Source organism: Acinonyx jubatus, chromosome A1, assembly GCF_027475565.1.
Source record: "Acinonyx jubatus isolate Ajub_Pintada_27869175 chromosome A1, VMU_Ajub_asm_v1.0, whole genome shotgun sequence".
Taxonomy (NCBI): Eukaryota; Metazoa; Chordata; class Mammalia; order Carnivora; family Felidae; genus Acinonyx; species Acinonyx jubatus.
The window spans coordinates 88,953,604-88,972,265 of NC_069380.1; the positions used below are offsets into that span (position 1 = coordinate 88,953,604).

At 41.0% G+C, this 18,662-nt stretch overlaps 1 protein-coding gene across 4 annotated transcripts in view; it reads right to left on the bottom strand.

Annotated features, from left to right (window-relative positions):
* Positions 1-16,597, bottom strand: part of CNOT6 (CCR4-NOT transcription complex subunit 6) — a 74,402-nt gene extending 57,805 nt beyond the window's left edge. For all 4 annotated transcript variants that reach the window (XM_027076956.2, XM_027076955.2, XM_027076954.2 and 1 more), the window contains exon 1: positions 16,464-16,597. The gene's annotated coding sequence lies outside the window, so the exon portion shown is untranslated. The remainder of the gene's footprint in view (positions 1-16,463) is intronic.
* Between the last annotated feature and the right edge of the window lie 2,065 nt (positions 16,598-18,662).

Here is an 18,662-nt window from a genome sequence, read left to right on the forward strand (position 1 = left end):
CATAATACACATAGCACAATGATTATACAAAATCATACAAAAGAAAAAAGAAATACTACAGAAATCGAAAAATATTCCACAAAAAAATTGTTTCTTGTGCTTAAAAAACTACATAAACAAAAACTACAAATAAAGAAGTCAACTGTGCAACAACAAAAAGTGAGATAAAAAGAGTGTAGATCTAAGAGTGTAGAGGAAAAAATATTTGAATATTAGAATCTCTAGAACAAAATCAAGGCAAAAAAGGAAAGTCACAGACTACATAAACATAATTCCTACTAACACAAGAGGCAAAGACAGGTGAAAATTAAATACACGTTTTTATGGAAAAACAAAAGAAAAGAGATGATTAACATAATATCTAAGAGAGTAATTGAGTAATGCCATAACTCAATAAACCTACGCTTTGGTATTTACCAAAGAGAAAAAAAACTGCATTTCCAAAAAAATACATTTATATAAACTTGCATAATAGTTTTATTCATAAGTGCCAAAACCTGAAAACTGAAATGTCCTCAACAATGAAAGGATAATCAAAGGATAAATACTACTCAACAATAAAAAAGGAATAAACTATTGATACATAACACACATATACAGATGAATCTCAAACATTACACTGAATGAAAAAGACCCAAAAGAGATTCCATTTACATGAATTTGCAGTGGTAACAATGGCTGCCCTAATGGGAAATGATGAAAATACCCAATATCTTAAATGAGGTGTGGTTTATATTGGTATATATTATGTATCAAAATTCAAACTGTACATTTAAGGACTATACATTTTACTTTATATAAATTTTACCTTAACTAAAAAACCTTCTGTACTCAAAGACTTGGTCAGGTGTGAAGACAAACAAAAGGACATTTTCAAGCAATTACTAACAAAACATACAACCCATGTACTTTTCTAAATTACTCATTATAGCATTATGACAAAAAGTGCACACAACTTAAGTGGCCATTAACAAGAATGTTCAATTAAATGAGTCACTCTACAGCCACACTAGGGGAAATCATGCAGCTGTGGGAAGAATGATGGTTAAGTATTGGCATTACACTGAATTATTTACTTTGTATTTTAGGATTAAGCAAAGAATGACTTATGTCAATGATGTTAAGAACCAAGATTTTCAGGGTAAGAAAGCATTTATAAATCAAGTGAAAACACCAACACCAAAACTGACTTGAGAATACCAATATAAACTAATGATTTTAAATTTGTTTCTAACAATGCACTGGAGTGCTTCAGAAGCTATGCTATGTCTGGAATAACAGCACCTCTAATCCTCAGTTTTGATCTCTAATACCAAGAAAGCAAAGTTCTTTGTAAAATGGGTGATTACAAGTCTGGGGCAGGAAATGTATAAAATGTATAAAGCCTGAGACATCCTTTAGTGCCAAAAACCTAAGTCAACAGGACACAGGAGCCAGTTAGAAGGGGTCCTCACTGGCCAAAACTGTGGACAACTTGAGCAAAAAGAATCATAAGTATGAAGGAATGAAATACACTGAATCAACAGAGATGTGTAGATAATATTAGTACCTGTGCTACAGAAAACAGCTGGCAGTGCTGTAAAAGGTGGATTAGCAGCAGAGGAAACTACTGCAGTAATCAAGGCAAGAAGAAAGCAAGGGAGAGGAGGAGGAAAGGGAGTGCCAAAGGTGCAAGTTAGACACCATTGGAGGCAGCTTTCAAACTAAGAAAACTGGTCACCAAAGAGAAAGATTTAGGTGTTTAACTTTTCAGCAAGTACCACATTTGAGTTAACCAAACAGTTCCAGTTGAAGAACAGCCCCACTTTACAAAAGAATGACAGCTAACAAATGAACGAATAAAAAAAAAAAAAAGGCAGTATCATTTTATAACTCCTTTTTTAGGCAAGGATTCTAAATTGTGTTAAAACCATTAGATGAATCACTGGCACTGGTGTAATGCTAAGGTAACACCATCATCCAAATTGTTTTTGGATCACAAGGTAGAAAATGTTCAAGGGAGGAATAAAAGGTTACCTTCTTCAATCTTCACGACACTAATGGGGGGGAGAACCAGACACTGACTGAGTCTCTTGATATGACAGAACCCCAAGTGCACATCAACAATGTTCACCTTGATGAAGAACTAGAGGAACTGGCCAGATAACACCAAAGAGGCAATCAAAGTGAGAATGCAGGAGCTTCTGCAGGATAACTGGTCTGCTTCAACAAGCTGGTGCCAGAACTATTTTAGATTTGAAGAGAATTAAGGGATACATAATCAGAGGTAATAAATGGTCCCTATATAAGACCCACAAATCAGCAATAAAGGACATTTTGTGGGCAGCTGGGGAAACATTTAATACCTAGTTCATATTTAAAATATGAATGAATAAGGGACGCCTGGGTGGCTCAGTTGGTTGAGCTCTTGATTTCAGCTCAGGTCATGATCTTGCAGTTTGTGAGATGGAGCCCCGTGTCTGGCTCTGTGCTGACAGATTCTTGGGATTGATTCTCTCTCCCTCCCTCCCTCTCTCTCTCTCTCTGCCCCTCCTCTGCTCATGCTCTCTCTCGCTAAATAAATAAACATGAAAAAATTTTAATATTAATGAATAATTATGAAATCATGTTATTTTGGCCATGTACAAAAATGTTAAGAGGCACTCTGAAGTTGAAGAATTTATTTTAATTATATTGGCCAGATCTTTTTCAAGGAAAATGAAGTTGAATTACAGCCATCCTCAACTGACAAAAAATGCTAAATTTAACATCTCTTTTTTCCTTTTTACATTTTCATATCCATTCTTTGTGTATTCTTTCTCAAACATGAAGGAGAAAAGGACTGGGGCAGAGGAAAGGGAGGCAGGGAAGCAGAAAGAAACTCATGCGCAGAAAGACCCTTTTGATTGACTTATCAGGCCCCTGTCAGAGCTACAAGTTAGGGTGTACAGTTGACACCTGAACAACACAGCTGAAAACCCATGTGTAACTTCCGACTCCCCAAAATCTTTACTAATAGCCCACTGCCAACCTCAAGCCTTACTGATAACATGAACGTCTGATTAATACATATTTTGTATGTTATATATTATACACTGTATTCTTACAATAAAGCTAGAGAAAAGAAAATCATATGGCAGAGAAAGTAGTTACAGAACTGTACTATAAAAAATCGACACAGAAATGGACCTGTGCAGTTCAAACCCGTGTTAAGAGACAACTGTATTTGAAAAACTAGTGACACTAACCTTGGTGCCAATTTATTTCTTCTAATCCAATCTTTCACTAAATCAGACTGATTTTTAACTCTTTATAATTTCTAAACCTGTCTTCTCCATTTTCACTGCTACTGAAGCTAATTTACACCCTCCTCATTTCTCACCTTCAAGTACTAACAATCTCCTCTATCCACATCTACCTTCCAGATAGATGCCTGCTCATGTTGCTCCCCTGCTTAAAAACCAAAGATGGCCCTTTCCACCGATCTACCTACCTAAATTTCAAATTCCTTTATTATCTAGACTTAGCCAACTATTTTCTCATTCCTCTTCATCCACTTACACTCATGCCACTCTATAAAGTCCTAAATTGATTACAGCAAACCTACTTCTAAGGAGTAGTATTTAAGTATGTGCTAACCCCTTCACCAAAGACAACCTTCACGCTAGACTTCTACTCGCCCTCCAAGCAAACCCAAGTCACATGTTGGAGCCTCTGTAAACCCTTCCCAATAAAAGCACATGTTCACTACTCCCTCCTCTGCGCACCAAACACTTTCTCCACCATCTGTCACACCGAACACCCAAACAGTTTGCATCTCCCGGAGTCTGGTGGAAGCACTACTAGAATATTCCACTAATGAACTGGTCTAAACATTCTTTCATTCATGACCCAGAATCAGGTTTTCACAGAAGAAAAATCCCAAAGCAACTCAGTACATCTGAACCACGCTTCCTTAGGGAGCTTTCTTTACAGAATCACTCATTCACCAAATGCTTACTAATCACCTTCTCTGTGTCAAGTACTCTGTCAGGTGCCAGGAATAAACAGTAAATAAATACATGGTCATGGCACTTTATCTGCTTGGGGAGCAACAATTTCACAATCATATAATCACACTACAACCCTTTCTTATTTTTACAGTCATCACTCTAATTTAGGACTTTGCCTTTTTTCAACTATTATAATAAACTCTCATAATTGGTATGTATGCCTTATAGATTACAACTAACCTACATAACACTCTCAAATTATTATTATTAACCTACATAACACTCTCAACTTCTAAAGCTGAGTCCTAATTACACTGCAGAATTCAGGAAAAAGAACCGTTCTTTGTAAAAAAACTGGGAAGTCTTCTGGAATGATTTCTGGTCCTATATCAGCTTTAAAAGTGGGATTCTATGGCATCCTCTCTCCCATCACTGCCCCCCACCTAAACTTTCTACTCCTTAGAAAACAAATTCAAACTTCTTAGTTTAGAATTCAAAATATTCCCTTTCCAGATTTTATCCAATACTTTTTTTTTTGGATGTAACTGCCATCCTTCAAATATGCTCCACTATCTTCTATTACCATTACAAAAACACCAAGCCACTGTAAGAATGCCACCAAAAAAAAAAAAAAAAAAAAAAAGAAAGAAAGAAAGAAAGAAAAGAAAGGAAAGAAAAAGGAAAAGAAAAAGAAAAAAATTACTCCCTCTTTGAATACAATCCAATTTATTCCAGGTACATTAAAAATCTGCGTAACAATAAATACTAATTTAACCTGTTTTCTGTTCCTACCAAGACATGTAATAAGACATGTAAAATGTCACATAAACACAATAATTCGATGCTTTTTTAAAATATGAAAACACTCTGGAATTTTAAATCGATAGTAATTATGGCAGGCCTAGCACACCCTGTACCTTACCTTCTGTTTCTTCCAGGTGTATTAGTTGAATTCTACACATGAGAAACATGTGACTCTCTGTAACTGAAATCAGCTACTTCCCGCGGACTACATTCTTAAGTCTTTTTTTAGAACTTCAAGTCAGTTAAGGCATAGTTCCATCTCACTTTAAACCCCAATCATCCTGACTCTCAATGTCATCACATTTGTCTTCTTTTTCTATCCAGATTTCCAGCACAATTGATGGGCCAATTAAAAGTTTACACAGATGATAAGCCTCATTCAGGAGCTGTCCTTAGTGGCAAAACTATCACCCTATCACTAGTGCCCTGTGGCAAGCCAAGCATAAAAAAACCTTTGCAAGAAGACTACTCTTATCTAAAACGCAAAACTTAAATCCAAACTGTGAGATCTGTTGAGTTCAAGGCTACTGTTATAAACAGCCAAAGATACAGCAGGTATCTTACATTTCATGATTATCTCTCAAAACAGGTTTCTGAATTGCATAGGAGAGATAATAGAAAAAAACAAGGCACCAAAAAGATCTTACTAAAAAGTGAAATTGTCATCTTGGTCTTCCAACCTGCCCTTCCTCTATGATCCCCACACTAGCTTTCCAAGCCAGAAATAGGAGTATTATCCTTAACTCCTTCCTATCCAATCCCAGCCTTCATATCCAGTTCCCTAGTTCTAGTCCACTTGACCTCCTAAATCTTCGTCTCACCCAATCTGTCTCAACCTCCCAGGCTCTTCCCTGAGATACGAGCTAATGCCAACAGTCTCAGACCCACGTTCTTCTGCTGCACCCCAACTTGAATGCAGCCTTAGACACTATCCAAAGTGACCTCCTAAAAACACAAGTACTTAACTCATGGTCCTAAAACCACATCTCCTTCATCTTTGTACCCACGGACTGACAGTGCACCTGACACAAAGGAGGCTCAAATACGAGTTGAATTAAACAGAGGAAACCCAGGCTCATCTACAAAACAGGCCCCTGTGTGCCTCTCCAGTCATATCCAATTCCCACTTACCTCGCACAAACCTCTGTGCTTTACCATATGCTATCGCTCCTGCCTGAAATGCCATCTCTCCCTCTCCTCCAGATACCTTAAGGAACTCTGGTCATCTTCAAATGCCAAATCAGATATCCGACTTCAAACAGGTCCTTCCTTCCCTATCCCTCCCAAACACAGAGCTTATCATTCCCTGCTTTGAGCTTTTCCGAACCTTGAAGATTTTTTCTATAAGAGTATCTTTAACCACACCTGACTTTTTCTTTTATGTCTCACTCACCTACTCTAATATAGCTCCTTGCACTTCTATTTTTAATATTTTTTCTCTTCAGAGCCTGGCAAATAGTAAGTGCTTGGTGAATAATTATAAGAATTCAAGGAGAGAAGCTGTGATAGTTAAAAAAAAAAAAAAAGAGAGCAAACATTTTTAAGAGACAAGTGTGCTAACAGAAGCAGGGCCCATTTTACCAGCAATAAGAAAAACTAACATCTATACTTCTAACCTTGAAAGCAAAATCTAGAAAAACCAGACAGAAAGGACCAAAAACCGAGAGTACTGGTTCTAGGACAAGAATCAAGGGGACAAACTTAAAGATTAAATTGTATAAACATAATCTTAGTGACATGCCCTAGCAGATTAAGAGCAAACCTCAAACAGATGGGGGTAACAGCAAAACTGTGTTGCACTGCCCATCTGCCACACGCTGCACTTGGCAGTAACAGCCAATGTTATCTGAGCACTCACCTCGTGACAGGCCTATCAGGCCCTTCACATACATGGTCTCATTTAACCCTTCAGGACTCCTGTAAGTAAATACTACTATTCTCCTTACAAACAGAAGGGAAGGTCCAGAGAATGAGTAACTTGCCCGAGGTCACAGATACCAGTGGCACAACTATGATTTTAACCCAAGTCTGATCCACAAGTCTGTGCTCTATCTAACCACTATGCAGTCATTTACTTTTATTACTCTCAATTCAATTCTCAAAGCAGCCCATGAGTTAGATAATATCGCATTGTATTTTAGACGAAGACACAAGGGTTTAAATCATTTGCCAAGGTCATACATGCTTGTTAAGTAGTAGAGCTGGCAATCTAGCTCTTCACACAACTCTAGAATTCTGGCACTGATAAAGCCAAGATCTCATGTTCATTCCTCAAATATTGTGTGGTTGAGACCATCAGCCCTCCAGTTTCCTTCACAGATGTATCATCTTTCCAAGCTACTCCCCACCTGCCTTCTCTACTCCCAACCTCTGCCTAATACTCTAAGACAGCAGATCTCAAACACTATCGCCTCAGAATGCTTACATACTTTTAAAAACTCACAAATACCCCCAAAGAGCTTTCATTTATGTAGATTATACCTATCAACATTTGTCATCCTAGAAATTAGAACTAAGAAAATTTTAATATGTATTAACTTGTTAAATATACAACCATCCCATGTTAAAACATTTTTATGAAAAGGAACTATTTTTGAAAACAAAGTAAAATTTTGTGAGAAGAATGACACTGTCTTGCATTTTTGCAAGTCTCTTTAATGTCTGACATACTAGAAGACAGCTGGATTCGCATATCTGCTCCGAAGTCAATCTGATCAGATCCCACACATCATTTTTTTTAGCTTCTGGAAAACTCCACTGTACACTCATTAAGAGATTAAGAACGAAAAAGACAAATAACATCTTAGTAATATTTTTAAGAACTTAAGGTTTCTGTAGCCACCTCCCCCTCCTCCTAAAATCTCACACACAATTTCCTTAAATCCTTTTTCAAGTAGTACAAAAATAAGTTCCAGTCTAAATTGGTTTAAAATTTCCAATCAGTAAAAGACCTTGGTGAAAATGGAGCGATTTTTAAATTATGGTAAAATATTCCTCCAAAACATAGAGCTGAACAGCAGATGTAGCAGTCAAAACCAAGCTCTAACAGGAAAAGATCGGCATACCCATCTGCATCCGCAGTGCCCAGCCCGTAACAGACAGCCTGCAACAGCCTGTTACCAGACTCCTGTCACAACGCAATTCTGTGTGCATGGGCCCAATCACACACGAGTGAGTATAAAATATAGTCAGAGAAGCAGAGAGAGAAGTTTCCTGTGCAACAACCATAGGAAACTACCAATTTGAAAGGTCAAAAATGGTTCAGGGGGCACAGCTCAGTTGGTTGGGCATCCGAATTCAGCTCAGGTCATGATCTTGTGGTTTGTGAGTTGTTTATGAGTTTGAGCCCCAGATCAGGCTTGTTGCTGTTGGCGCAGAGCCCACATCAGATCCTCTGTCCCCCCCTCTCTGCCCCTATCCCACTTGCACTCTCTTACTTAAAAAAATAAGTAAATATATTTTTAAAAATGGTTGAAATACTAGCAATTTCAGTCAATCCAATAAATTAACTCAAAACACGACTATGAAAATACAGCAAATACAGGTTAGGTTAGATTTTTATTTTCTATATTTGAAGTTAAAGTACAACATACTAAGACAAGTAAGATTTGCCATCTAATCAGCAAAAGCTAAGTAAGTGCCCACTAATAAGCAGGGTAAGTAAGTCAAAACCTCACCAAGATCAAAACAGCAAGGTAAGGGGGGCCACCAATCCTAAATCTGCTCCTTAGCATGAGATAAGCTGTAAACAACCATCTCATTTACAGCTTCAGCACCAAATGATGGATGCCAACAGAAATCTCTTCATTTCCTTCTTATCTTTTGTCAGATTTTCCATAATCTATTTGCTGCTCTCTCTCTTACAATAACTCATGATAGTCTAGCTACCACCAACTAGTGGTGATTTTGGCCTTTGAGGCATTCAACATTTATTCTAATTCATATATCCAATCACTTAGGAGGTTTTAATATCCTGGCCATGTTTTAACCCACTAGTCCTTTTTTCCCCTACAAGAAAATTATTCATGAAATGCTGACCTTACAAATCATCAATAATAACACTACAATATTGCTCTGAAGCTACCTAGTGATGTTTCAGAAGATTTGGAAAGAAATCTTAAGCAACTCTGTTGAAATGGAGTTCCATTATGCACTGCTTTCTGACCACATAAGTGACTGCCTTTTCCTAAAACAATGAAATGCTTTAAAACTGGATTTTTGGCCAGCATGAATAGTATTCTTATGTGGACTCTCATGAAGTTTTTGATCCATAACCTAAGAGGATCACAAATATTAAGAATCTGCCAGGTAGTTTCATTCTATCAATACGATCAGCCACCAATGTAAATGGTTATAAATCTGGGGCAGCAATTGGGTCTCCCTATATCATCAAATGTATATCAAAGGTCCATTCTAAGCCACAGCACCATGAGAGTGTGTTAGGACGGAAGTGGGGAATGTACAGTGAAATTAATACAAACTAGAGGGGCGCCTGGGTGGCTCAGCCAGTTGAGCATCTGACTCTTGATCTCAACTCAGGTTGAGACCAATGTCATGGTCCTGAGACACAGCCCCACATCAGGCCTGCTTAAGATATTCTCTCTCTTGGGGCGCCTGGGTAGTTCAGTCAGTTAGGCGTCCAACTTTGACTCAGGTCATGATCTCGCGGTCTGTGAGTTCGAGCCCTGCATCAGGCTGTGTGCTGACAGCTCAGAGCCCGGAGCCTGCCTCAGATTCTGTGTCTCCATCTCTCTCTGACCCTCCCCCGTTCATGCTCTGTCTCTCTCTGTCTCAAAAATAAACGTTAAAAAGAAAATTTTTAAAAAAAGATATTCTCTCTCTTTCTCTCCCTCTGCCCCTCCCCTGTTCACTTGCACTCTCAAAAAAAAAAAAACAAAAACAAAAACAAAAACACACAAACTAGAGTCAAACAGACCGATATCAAGAAAGATATGTTTACATTCATCTTTAAGGCTAAAGCTTCCTCATTTATAAAATGATATCTACCTCACAATTTTGGTATGAGGATTAAATAAAATAACACATGTAAAGTACAATGCGTACCACATCATTAGCATTCAACAAAGCTCCTTCTTTCTTTGACTGCAAATCCCTAAGTCTGAATATCTCTAGTCTCCCTAAAATTAGAAACCAAATGATAATTCTTTAGATGTCCCAAATAAAGTACAGTTTTCATTTTCAACAATTTTAGATGAAAATATACAAAAGAAGCTTTCAGTCCACAAAACATGGCAGTTAGCTTCATCAGATACTGCTTTATAATGCTGTGGTGTTTGCATACAACCATACACAATCTTACGGAAGAAAAAAAAATTGCCCCCCAAAAAGCTGAATGCAAGAAATCTTTTTAACTTAACTTGAATAAATCTTCGTTTCTGTTTGGTCTTAATTAGCAAGGACTCCTCTAATATCCTTTTTCATCTATCTTGCCACACCACCCCCACTCAAAATCTGCCTAGTTAAAAAAAATCTATATGGGACAGCTAGATGTATCCAGAGAATCACCTGTAATACTCCTTTTAGATACAAAGATCACTGTCTAATTTTTGTTTTGTTAGATCTCCATATGCTTACTTTGTAAGGTATATATGTGTAGCAAATAACTTTGAAAGAAAATGACTATGCCTTCTTTGCTACTATTCTACATTTAAAAGTACATCAAACATTTAACTCAACTGCAGACTGCTGAGCACAGGACAAATACAAATCTAGCAAGGGAATATGAAGAGTAAATTTTAGGCTTTCAGTAACTGAAGACTGAAAGTTCTAATATTATGATTTCACATCAGGTCCACCTCCAATGAGGAAATTTTTCCTTTGCTTTTTAAATCACATAAAATTCCACAAAGAAAAAGCTTTATGTGATCCAATAAAAAGTTCATCATTTCAGCTAATATATCAGGGAAAAGTCTGAAATATAAATATATATAGAAATTTCCTAAGTTTTGGGCTTAAGGAAAACATAAGGTAGGCAACAAATATAGGTGTTTACCTTCAGTCAACCCTGTCCTCTTCTTTATATTACCCCCTTTCCTTCTTTCCCACTCTAAACTTTTCCAAACAGCAGTCTATAACATTTTTCCTTCTTAACCTCCCATTTGCCCCCAGCCTAACCTACAGTCTGACTTCCACCTCCCTGGTTCCAGAAAAATTTGCTCTGCTTATATTCACCTAACCGCCAAATCCTATTAAACTATTCTCAGAGCTCATCCTACCCTAAACCTGGCCATCACTTGTCACTGAAAACTCCCTCTTGCTCGGCACTCCTACCTTTCTTGGCACCTGTTATTGTACTCTCTTATTCTCCTACCTCTTTAACCATTTTATTGCCGTTGTGTCCAAAATGTAATTTTGGCTGTTCCTAAGGGTTCCCTTGGTCACCTCTTCTTCCTGTCCTATATTATCCTGTGTTTCATTAAGTTTCACACTTAAGCGTATGCATATTTTTATTCTCTTCAGCAGGAGCCATAATTCTCAACCGATTCTCAAATGGGGACTCTACCTCCCTAAAAAAAGGTAAAAAGCATTTGTTCATACACTCTTCCTGAGTGATCTCCTAACTTCCAATACTAACTATATACTAACCCAGTCTTTAAAATTCCCAACCATTCTCTGGTCCAGATACCTATTAAGACATAGTGCACCTAAATACCCAATGGGCATATGAAAGTCAGATGCAAAAGCAACCTATTCCACTTCCTTTGCCCAAATCTGCTCTTCTTCCTCTACTTCCCCCAAGTTAAATCATACCAAGTTACCCAAGCTAAAAACCTTCTGAGTGGTACTCAATTCCCTATTTTTATAACTCATTGCTTGTCTGTCCCTAATTCTGGTATCTTTCAAATTTATCCTATTCTTGTCCAGCTCCTATGCTGATATCCTTAGCCTCTCACAAGGACTTAAATGAACTCTGACCCCTTTCATCCACTGTCCGTATTTTTACTGTCCTCTGAAAAAAGTGTGTCACACACAATTGCCCCACTACTATCCTCTCAGTGGATCCCCAGGATATACAGACAGAAGTCCCAACACTTTAAGAAAAAGCCTTAGACTATTCACAAACTGTTTCTGGCCACTCCTCCTATCCCTCCCATCCTTGCATCCTATGTTTCACAGCCAAAGTCGTATGCAACTTGACTTTGCAAATATCATTCCTTCTCCATGAAAAGTCCTACTCAGCCTGGCAAGTGCCTATTCACCCTTCAAAACTCAGCTCAAAGACCTCGGAGATGACTCTATCAAGTTTCCCAAGCAGAATTAGTTGTTCCTTTCTTAGCACTTGCTTTGTATACTCCTTATTACTGTATAACCTGTGAGAGTTTTATTGGTCCATTTGTCTTTACACCCCACTATAAACCCCACTTGGGACAAAAGACCATAAGTCCCATAAGGATAGCAAGTCTATACATGGTGCCTAACATATGGGTGTTTGGGTATTTTTTGAACCGCGTTTGAGTACTATTTTAAAATGCTGTATTCAAGTATAATTAGTTCTGCTTTATTGCTTGTTCCGAAATGTGAGTTTGTTCCAGTGTGATTGATATATTAGGGAATTTAAGCGTAACGCAAAATTCTCATTTGCATGCCATTTCTCATCTGCATCTACTGCACTAAACGAAGGTAGAAAACTGCACCCAGCCAAACTGAGCTGAGCAGAAATACACAAAACACACACATCTTAAACACCCACCCTCCAGACAGTTCTCCATGTGTGTGATACAAGACACACCCACCCACCCACATCTGGTGTTACTAAACATTCCATTTGATTTCAGATAACCTGCCTGCTACCACTTCAAAGTAACAAACAGCAAACATTTTGATGCCCATTTCCACAAGCAAATGAGGTCTTTCTCAATGTAAAGTGCCACATTTACTGGAATATTTAGATACTCCTTACCCATTTCACATGTGTAAAACTTTGCTACCATTTTCATCAGGTTCCTTTTTCAAAATAAGTCACTATGTTTTTGAGTGTTGGACTCCAATCTCATTTTCCCCCACAAGGCCTGTAGTTTTTACTGCACAATCTTGCATACCATGGTAGCTTTTGGGAACCTGTATGCTGCTACACAGCAGAATAGACTACATAAATTAACAGCTAGCTGTATCATGAGCTCAGAGACTTTAATTTCAATGCTCCAATTGCAGTAAATTACTGGAGAGAAAACTCTGCCCTCCTACAAGTTTCACATACATATGGCCTATGTCCCAATAGACTATTAGGGAGAGTTGCAATCTTTAAAAGTTGGTGCCTCCCACTTCTGGTGAGCAGAGAGTTGTTTTTTCCAGCTTAAGCTCTACAGTCTGCCTAAGCAGAACTCAAAAAACAAGTTCTCAGTGCCTGAATTTTCAAGTGTACCATTTTATGGGTTTCATTGTTTTGACTGCTTTTAACTTCTTCCAAAACATCCTGACATTTTGATTTTAAATTACCCAGCATTGTAAAGCAATTGGGCAAACCCTCAAGTCCACTATAAAAGGAACTACAGAACACAACAGACACTATATCCAGGTTAAAAAGATTCAGAGTCATTAACTCCACAGTACCTAAAATGTGACTTTTTTTATATATAGGGCCTCCACTCAATCCTCCACACTGATGCCAAAGTGGTCTATAAATCACCTTGCTTCCATACTAAAAATATTTTGGTTCCTTCCTTTGCTACAGGATAAAGATATAAACCTCATTTTTAGTTGAGCAAGCATGGTCCTTCAAAATCTAGGCTGGACACACCTTTGCAGGCCACTCTTCCTGTTCCATTAACACCTCACCATTGGGTCTTAGCCCAACTTTTGGCACCTGAGTGCACCCGCCGTTCCCTTCTGTTTGAAATGACCCCTCTCCCCAGTTTGACAGACACCTATTCTGCTGTTATTTTCTGTAAACTGGCCCCACGCCTTCTGCGAATTTATTCTTTCTTCTATTCTCTCATAGCACTTCATGCGCCTATGATAACTAGAGACTACATGACAAAAACTAGGTAGTATTCATTTTTGAACTCTCAGGGTCCAATACCGTGTCCAGCATGTTTTATTCCTTGACATCCAACTGAAGTTATCCAGAAAATATAAACTGATGACGGAGAGGTAAGGCCAGAGAAGGGTAAGGTTAAGGCAGCCTACACATGGGTCCTCATTCTGGATACAAACAACCTACTCCTTTTCATTACTTGTTCAAAAACCAAAATATGGTGCATTCCATTGTACTTTAACACGCCAGGCTCTGTGTACAGGAAGTTTACAGTTTAATTTATCAAGTATATCTTAATTTCAGATGGTGTTTCCTTAATCACACTTGTTGTAAACTGGCTACCTTTGGAAAGTGAGTAGCAGGCAAGGTCAAAGCAAAAAAAAAAAAAAAAATAAGCCAAAAGTGGAAGCTGAGGATTTGAAAACTGAAATCAGAACCTTTTTCTACATAGCACTGAATTCCATCCACAACAAAAAAACGCAAATAAATGCTGCAGGCCCACAAATCTAAGTCTTTTCTGCATTAAAATATATATCCTTACTGAACCTATTTGGACTTTTCCAAAATGATAAGCATTTTAAAAGCATAGCTTCCCAATGAGCAAGCATATAGGAAAGTTAGTGGTCCCTCACCCCTCATGGACCAAAGGCTACGGCTGTAATGTTGACCATTTATTCCAGTATGCCTTACATATATTATCCCTTTCCAGTGCACTACGACATGAAAAAGGTTTATGCTTCAGGGCACCTGCGTGGTTCAGTTGGTTAAGCATCCAACTCTTGGTTTCAGCTCAGGTCATGATCTCATGGTTAGTGAGTTCGAGCCCCATATCAGGTCCTGCACTGGCAGTGCGGAGCGGTGCTTGGGATTCTTTCTCAAAATAAATAAATAAACTTAAAAAAAAAAAAGGTTTATGCTTCAAAGAATATAAGAAGGTTAACACAAGTACAGTGGCATGCCTAAGCATGGACCAAAATTCTTATTTATAAACCAGTACAGTAGGCAAATTCCTACAATACCTTTATTTGCAGTCAGGACCAAGTTCTATAACCAACTTCATTTCTAGTCAAGAGAAAATAGTCTGAAATTTTCCAATAATTGTAGTTTTGATTTACCAAGATTTAAGAAACCTGAATACACCTACAACCAAAACAGGCATTCAAAAGGGCTTCATCTACATCCCACTGATCAAGACACTTCTGAAACTATGCAAAAATCAACTTGCACAGTGAATCTTCCTGAAAATGTCTGTCTTCTAGCCCATCCTTGTTTTCACTACTTCATTAAGTATCTTGTTCACCTGAGAACTGAACAGACACATCTATCCCAAATAACTTCTACCCATTAAAACACCTTCTGCCCTCCCCACCAATTACATCACTCTTTGATGTGCTTTCACACTCACACAAAACCTGGTCCTTTCCCTTTAAAAGTACCTTGGGCAAATCACTTTAACCTCTTTAGGTCTCAGTTTCCACATGTAGCTTTACAAATATTTTGTTTAAAGCAAGGTGACTGGGCCAGATCACTGGTCTAAAAATATTAAGCAATTTTAACTCTAAAAGTCATCCCATGCTGAAGACTGTCATAACTGCTCTGACAGCAATTACAAAAGTCTTCAAAACCTCTTGATCAATGACCATATCAACTCTTAGAGCCAACAACACTGTTTTGAAATGGTAAACCCTAGTGATTGTGAAAAACACAAAGTGCTATTAGATGCCATTTTATTTGCCACTTGTTCATATTCCCTCTTTTCCTCTCCAAAATTAAATTTCCAGACACAAGAATGCAAGAAATTCCGCACTAACAATACAATCCACCTAGAAAATGGTAAGTGCAGGAACTCAAATTCAAGCAAATTATTTAAACAACGTCAGTTTAACACAGTAATTCCAAGATCAAGCAAGATGACTATTCACAATGTTGTCATCTGCAGTAACAGTTAAAGAAAAGGTTACAGGTGTTAGCAGACTCTCTGGAGAAGATGAGAAAGGAAAAAGAGTCAAAAAGTTTACAAAGACAATAACGATTGGTGTTTAAACATAAAAAGGAGGATGAGGTTCGGGGTTACTGGAGAAAACGGCTTCAAGTAATTAATTAGGGCTATCTCCGAGCTCTGAGCAATACTATAAATCTTCAAATCTGGTGCTAAGTGCCTCTTCAACCAGGTCATTGTCACACCTACCCCCTCCCCCCAAATCTGCGTTAAACTGAATTTTAAATACTTTTGGGGTAGAGGGTCAACAGTTGGTTTCCCGCGTTGCGGTAACTGCGAAGTTCCACACTCCACGGCGCACAATCCCACACAGCCACTCCGCCAAAGTTGCCACCCATCCTGGCCAAGAGTCCCCAACACCCACCCGCCTCCTCGGGATGACCGGAGTCGGGGTCCCAGGGCCCGGGCGCCGCTCCCCCGCGCCCTGAGCCCCCCAGTCCCCGCCGTCCATCAACGCCCCCCGCCCCCGGGCTGGGCGCGGGGGCGCGGCCTGGGACCCAGCCCGATCGGAGAAAGGCTTTCCCCCCTAAACAGCCGCCAGCTCAGCCAAGCTACGGGCTCGCTACCCACAAAACTCAAGTTGCCCGCGCTAAGACCCCGCGCGCTTCGGTCTCGGGGGCACGACCGAGCGGGGGCCGTGCGCGGCCAGTGCGGGCAGCAGAGCCCGGCCGGGCCTCGGGTCCGTCTCCCTCACCTCTCGGGGTGCGCCGCCTTCCTCCGCCGCTGCCGCCGCCTCCTCCCTGTGAGTGCAGCGGGGTCTGACCTGTGGAACCACCATACCAGTCCCGCCCGCTGCTGCAGCGCCGCCGCCGCCGCTCCTCCGCCGCCTCAGCCGCCGCTCTTTGTTCCCCCTCCGAGCGCCACCGCGTCAGCCGCCCGCCTCAGGCGCCCCGACGGGCCGCCACTATGCCCTCCCGCCCTCTCGGCCCCCGGCCTCGCCCTCCTCGCTGCGCCCACTGCCGCCTTCGCCTCCGCGCCGCCGACGCCGCCGCCACCGACGCCGCCGCCTCCTCCTTCGCGCCCCCCTCGTTTTCATTGAAAGCAAACAAGCATCATGGCGGCGGCCGCCGTCCCCCAGCCAGCGAGCACCCCGACCGCCGCCGCCGCTCCAACATCCCGGCCGCCCATTGGCCGCCGCCGCCGGGCGCGACCATTCGGTGTCCGACGGGGTGGGTCGCTCCCCTCTCGTAGTTTCCCAAGCCCCGCCTTCTCACCCCCCGCGCTGGACAGCGGTGCGCCTGTCCGGCGCGCTCCTAGGCCAGCCCTCCCGCTCCTCTTCCCGCTCTGTTCCGCTCCTTTCCTGCTGGGTCCCTACTCTCTCCTCTCCTTAACGGTCCTCCGTTTTTCCATCTCCCCTCCCCACGCCCCCTTTTTTTGTGTGTGTCTCAGGCTGTTCACTTTTGTCTCCTCTCTTCCCTCGTTTTCCTCGATCTCTTTCCCCTTCGTTCTCCTGTCAATCACGTGAAGACGTGGACCAGCTCTCAGACTTTTGACTTTAGCCAGTGCCTTGATCTGATTAAAGACGAGACATTAAATCGTGAACAGTCTCACGATTCCTCTTGCCTCACATATGCAGAAAAAAATTAATGGCCCGTTTCGGCCCATTAATGGTCGTTCAGTCCAGCAAGTTAAGGGACAGTTCTGGTGGTGGGATCCCAGCCGGAGTAACTGTCCGAGGCTGCCTTCAAAAATCAAGATATTCTGTTCAGGTGATGATTGAAGATGAGCAGGAAAAGGACTGGGCTAATTGATGATGCTTGCATCAGTGCACGTCGGTTAACTGGCGGTTGGAGCCAGGATGTAGAGATGAAACACCCCACCCTGCCCTGAGTAAGCTCAAAGTCTAGGGAAAAGAGAGACACCCAACAAACAAATCCATTAGAGAGGCATGCTCAGGGGCGTGGTGTGAGAGACCTACATGGCAAACTAAGATGGGCCACTGGCTCCTTCTTGAAAGATCAACCCCCAAGAAATGTGTGAAATTGATTCCAGGAATTAACAATAGCAACAAAGTGAGACATCCCCACACTGAAGGCTGTCTTGGGCTACAGGACATGGGAAATGGGTGGCAGCTTGCTGCTGGGGCAGAGGAGAACTGGAAGAGCCAGGAAAAGATGGAAGGGCAAAAGCTGTTTGAGTTCCATACTTGCCTCTCCAGCACCGCGTGGGATTGTCCTTACCTGTCTTCTTCCAAGAATTCAAGTGACAGCCCCATCTTCAAGTGCCAGAGGACACTGGACAGGCAAGGCAGGGCAACAGCAAAGCCCAGCAGGGGTAAGGGATTGATAAAACAAGTGCAGACCTACACTTGCCCATCCCTCCACATCTCCCAGCCCCAGACCACAGAGTACTGGAATTGTGCAGCCTGGCTGAGGAGCTGACATCTATCTGGGTCTCTGCCCCCGCCTTGAGTACTGTGCCCTGGCAACCTGTGCTCTAGCCTGGACAGTGAGGTGCCATTTTTGTAATTGATCTTTCCAGAGGGAGCTACTTTTTACAATTGGCACAGTGGGGATGGAGGAGGGCAGTTCATAACAAAAACCTTAGTGCATGAAACAACTAATTTATGAAATCTCATGATTCCGGTGCCTGGCTAGACAGCTCTACTGGTCTCACTGGGGGTCTCTCATGCCTGCACCTGGGATGGTGGCTAGGGATTGGCTGTCTGCCCCCTTAGAGCACTCCCCCCCCCCCACAGTGAGACCTCTTATCTCTGTGTAATGTCTCATCCTCCTGCTTTTCTGTGGCCTCTCCCTCTAGCAGGTTATCCTGGATGTCCTACTTGGCAACCCAGGGCTCCACGAGGGAGGAAGGGGAAGCTGGCAGGCCTTCTAAGGAATATCACTCTCTCTATTCTATTGGTTAAAGCAGTCACATGCCCAGTCCAGATTCA